This window comes from Meriones unguiculatus, chromosome 8 (genome assembly GCF_030254825.1).
Source record: "Meriones unguiculatus strain TT.TT164.6M chromosome 8, Bangor_MerUng_6.1, whole genome shotgun sequence".
Classification (NCBI taxonomy): domain Eukaryota; kingdom Metazoa; phylum Chordata; class Mammalia; order Rodentia; family Muridae; genus Meriones; species Meriones unguiculatus.
The window spans coordinates 101,028,976-101,034,575 of NC_083356.1; positions in this window are offsets into that span (position 1 = coordinate 101,028,976).

Here is a 5,600-nt window from a genome sequence, read left to right on the forward strand (position 1 = left end):
CTGCAGCTAACAAAAAAACACCTATAGCTCCAGTACCAAGGAATCCAGCACCCTCTTCTGAGTTCCATGAGCACCAGACACACATGCGGTACAAACGCGTGTATGCAGACCAATCACTCACACACTTCAAATGAAAAATCAATAAATATTTTGTTTGAGGAATATACCTTTAAAACCCTGCTGTCTGGTCAAAGATGCATGTGACCCTTTCAAATCTTGTTCATGCGGTCACTCATGCTCAATCGTGCCGAGGGGGAAGCATTGGACAAGACTCTCATTTGGAACTTGGCCTCTCCCCCCCACCTGGATGATGGTGCTCTGTTAAATGGACAGGAACTGTATTTTAATTTGCCAGATTCCAAGTGTATCCTGACATCTATAAAGTCAGTCTGTTTTTTTCTAGATCCCATAGCACTCTAGTCTCTACCTTCAGATAGTCATCTGTCATGTGAAATTATCATAAACAAAGACACTACTGAAACATTTTGCTCAAGAAAGAAAGAAACAACCAAAGAAACAATAAAAAGAAAAAGATCAATATGTCATGGTAGGTATTATGCAATGTTTTTCTGTTGGGAGAATTCGGGGTAACATATGTGAGCATGATTTCAAATTGTAAAGTGCTATTTCAACATGTTTTGCTACTCTTGCATGGTTGAGATAACTTTTGTCAGGAAAGAAGAATTGTGATCACACCACAATTTGAGGATCTGGAGCTCACTTTCAGTTTAAGATTAGAGTTTTATCAATTTTCTGTGCAGTTGTCTTTAATTATCCAAACGCCATGCTGTTGCTCTTTCGGTCTCCTTCTTCAATGTGATCTCAGACCAAAGATTTGCGTAGGATTGGTGTAAACATTGACATCCACAGAAGTTAAATGTTTGGTTTGGAGGCATTAATAGTAGTAGACATTCAAGGGCATGCCTGTAATTCAAGGACATTCTGCATCATTCTCAACTGGGAGTAATTGGAAGACAATCAGAGATTAAATCCTGAGTAATAATATAAAACTAGCCCGAGTTTGTGGTTCTCACTGTCTGCCCCCAGTTTACCTCTCTCAACTTCTGAGCACTCCCCTCGCTGCGGCCAGGCCCTCTAGCTTCTCGAAGTTCACAGATGTCTGTGGTCATTTCATCTGTAAATTCGTAGAGACTTGCAAAGCACTGAGGTGGCTTCAGTGGGATGAACAAAACTGACATGTTTTGAATGTTTACATGTAAGGAATGAATGGGCGGGAGCAGTAGGCAGGTCTCTGTGAGACCAGCCTGCTCTACAAAGCCAGTCCAGTACAGCCAGGCCTTGTTACATAGAGAAACCCTGTCTCAGAAAACAAAACAAAACAAACAAACAAACAAACAAAAAATGGCCTCGCTACATACACTTCATTGTGACTCACAAACAGGACCAAAACTCTAAGCTGAAGTTCTTCCTCAATGCTGGTGCAGGTCAAAGAGCCCTCAAGATCTCCTCATAGCCCCTAAGCTCACTGGTCTGTCTGCTCAGCATCCTTTCTTAAGAACCCACTCACTGTGTCTGGAGTAACGTATTTGCAGCCACCTTGCCATCTGTTTTTGTTCTCAAGGTGACAGTGCGAGTTGCCGTTTTATAACTGGGAAAGCCCCATTGTCGCCTGGCCCATTACTGCCTGCTGTATCTTTGTTCAAATTGGTTGTTTTGCTTTGAAAGCTCTTTTCACTTTTCAAAACACCAGAGCAAACAAACCGATGCTAAAGAGGTAATCTGTGGAGCAATCCCTCAGACTAGAAAGGAAGCTGGTATTGCCGTTTTGTTCCAGCTGCACAGATAACATTCAACCTCTTAATGGAATGAAAACACATTATTGTTTGAATGGAAGGAGGAGGCAGGGATAACGACAGAGTCAGTTTCTCCTTCTGAAAATGTCCATGTTGGGAAGACACAGTCTACTCAATCCAAGCTCCTGTTTGCACCATTACAAAGCGCTAATATACCTAAGGATTCTCTGACCTAAGAACATTACTCCCAAACCCATGACTCATTCCACATGCCCTCTTCGTCTTCCGTCTCACCATCAACTCAGAGCAATTGGAAGAGACTCACAGATTCAATTCTGAAAAACAAACCTCATCATAATCGGAAATCCAATTAACTTCAGATCATCCAGTAGCTGCATGGAAGGAGGACCACTAAAATTCTGCCTTTTGTAAAAACGGTTTAGCTGTTCATTAGGTAGCACGTCAAAAATTAAACAATGCCAATTATTTTTCTTGTCCTGCTATCTAGCGTTATCTGCAGAATTGTATTAGAAGACTGATTACTGATCTGCATTCTAACTAGCTGTAATTCCTGGAATCTTTGTTTTCCTTCCTGTTTTATCTTTTCTTGTATGTCTTGATGTTCGGGAAAGTAATTATCTCTGGGGAACCCAGGCTGCACTCCTGTTCAGCCGCTTGGAGAGGGTAAAATGATAATGTAGATAATGTTGATATCATTTTTAGCATTGCTAAGTGAAAAGTGATATTAAACAGTGATATTATCATGCTTACTCTCTCAGATGCTTTGTGGAAGAAATAACAAAGTGATTGTTATCTCTGCTTACAGGAAGGGAAACTGAAACCACATGACTTGCTTAATGTCTCAAATGACATTATTGGTCAAGGTGGAAGTAGCAACCCAAGTAAGTGTTCAGCCTCCTGATGAAGATTTGTCCTGTTGGCAAAGCTGGCAACTTCCCTGAGTTTCTACTATTCACATTGGGGTTTTTATATTATTATTATTATTATTATTACTTTTTACAGATTTGGCTGTGTCACATTCAATAAAAATAACTGTTCTTTTTCTCAGCATTATGATATATAGAAAGGTGACTGAGACCTAATCTCTGCCCTCAAAAGGAATCCAAGAACATGATAAATACAAAACAGCAATAATAACTAGCATATTACACAGACAAGAAAATTACGTTAAAGCCTTTTGCCAACAGGTAAAGTGTGTTATAGGCGCGTGCACATACATACTCAGAAGGATGTGTGAGGTCGGGAATTTAGATGAGTTTTCATTTAGTTGGGAGTAAAGGGAAATCAAGAAAAGTAATTGAAGGAGGAGGGAGGGGGCACCCCTGCCTGCGGTTTTCTCGGATTTAGCTTTCATGTCTTACCCAGGAGGGTGTGGCTTCCATGGGTCTGCAGCAAGATTCCGAGAGATCCGCACTTTCAGCAAGCCTGTCTGCGGCCCAGAGTCAAGCTTTGGGGCTGCACATAGCAAGCAGCTTTGTGATCTCACCATTCACAGAGGAAACTGGCTTAGAAGATACGGGCAAGGCAGAAGTCTACAGACCCCCGGCAGTCATCTCTAGCAATGACTGGCATAGGACGGGAAGAGAAGTAAGGAAAGAGAGCCAGAGGGAAACAACCGAGCTGGCCTGCGGACAGCCCAGGTGCGCTCGCTCGCGCACAGGTGACCTGGGGCCTCGGAAGGATCTGACTCCTTGCTTGGCACTCAACTGTCTACCTCCTACATTTCCTCCGGCCCTCGTATGCTGTGAAATTCGGGGCACAGCTGCTTTCGTTTTGCATTTATGAATAACTTGAGACTATATTTAGGTATTTCCAGTCATTAGGTACCTGCATTCCTGTATACAGCTTATAAGATTTTATCTTTTTTTTTTTTCAGAATTCAAGAAATTCATGAGAAAGAAAGCTCTTAATAGTAGGTCAACTTAGTCAATTACCTCTTTCCCTGTCTAATGCAAGACTATTCCCCAAAGCCCTGTTCCTAGCGCTCTGTTGCCTATTTTTAAATGTACTAACTGATGGTGACTGTGCCACTCCCCTCAGGAGACCATTATCCTGGCTCGCCATTCTCGGTGTCAAGGGCCTTTCCCTGGTAATTAGCTGCATCTTGCTATTTCTTCTCTTTCCCATTATCCATAGTTATCCATTCCCTTGTAACAATATTATTTCTCTCACATTGGTTCTATGTTTTTAGATAGTTTCCACAGTTCTGGGAGCCTTTCTTAAAAGGAGCTGAGCAACTTAGTGCCAACCCAGATCTTAATTATTCACACTGCCACAGGATGAAAGTGGAGCTAATGGGATCAGTCGCTGTGTTCTCCTGTTTCTAGCAACATGCCGCATTAGTCTGTGCCTGCATCTCTGCTGGGCCACATTGATTTGTATAAGTCTTGGGTCACCTTTCTCCACAAGGCCATGTCTCTTTAAGAACACTGTGTCTAGGTCAGGTGAAACTGTACAGGAAATGCGCAATTTATGTTTTGAAAAAATGAAAAGTGAGAAAATACACCTCTTTAAAGTTCTAGGCATGTTTAATGATAGCAGCTATGCAAATAATTTAGCAACTATTCTAGTGTGCATCAACAGAATAAAATCAGGGGCCAGATATGTCTACTATAAAGATTTAGAATCCAAATAAACCCCTTGCATTTGCAGCTTTATCACAGGCTGTGTGTATGACCTTATCAACGCATGCATGCAATTATTTATTATATAATATTTCATGTTTCACTTGACTGAAAATTTTCTGAGGAGAGTTATTTGGCCTTGTGCATCTCTATTCCTAATGACCCAGACTTAAATACCTCCCTTTAAATTGTTTCTCCTCCTCCAGGCTCAGTGTTGTCACCTATGAAAGACAGTGAAGCTATGTTCTTCTGAGTCAGATGCATTTTCAGCCATGGCTCATCTCTTCTTATCCATTTTGAGTTCAAGCCATCGCTGCAGGTACCAGGTGCGGTCAGTGATAATCTGATGACATTTTACCTCCATTGTACCTTGAAGAATACCGCTGTCTCCTAAGGGACATCTACAAGAGCCTGGTTTCAGGAGAGCAGGCAACCGTCACCTAAACAACAGCTCTCACAGGAAATAGTCGGTTATCACAGCTGCCAGTGCCATCTAATAGGCACAAGCCATTGTGGGATATTTTTAACACCCTTCAATGCACAAGGTAGCTTCTCAAAATAAAAGACTGGTCAGTGGTGCCATATTGAGAACCTGACCCGGAGCCTGAAAATTCTTATCTGAAGGAAGTGTTTTCCAAGTGTCCTGGGTAGTTTTTGTGTCCCCTTGATACAAGCTAGGGTCATCTGAGAGGGGAGAAACCTCAGCTGAGAAAATGCCTTCATAAGATTGGGCTGTCCACAAACCTGTAGGGTGTTTTCTTAACTAGTGATTGATAGGGGAAGGACCAGCCCATTGAGGTGGGTACCATTCTGGGCTGGTGGTCCTGGGTTCTATAGGAAAAATGGGCTGAGCAAGCCATGAGGAGCAAGGCTGTAGCAACACGCCTCAATGGCCACCACATCAACTCCTGCCTCCAGGTTCCTGCCCTGTTGAGAGTTCCTGTCCCGAGTGCCTTCAGTGAGAAACAATGATATGGAAGAGCAAGTGAAATCAACCCTTTCCTTCCCACGTTGCTTTTGTCCATGATGTTTTACCACAGCAATAGAAACCCTGACTGAAATGCCAAGACATATTTCTACCCCTCTTGTTCTACCCCAAGCTCTGTTTACTGTCTTCAGACTCAACCCACCCAAAAGGTGCTTTTCTTGACCTCCAGTACACATGCTAAATAACTAACAGAACATTCTACTGGTTTCCATC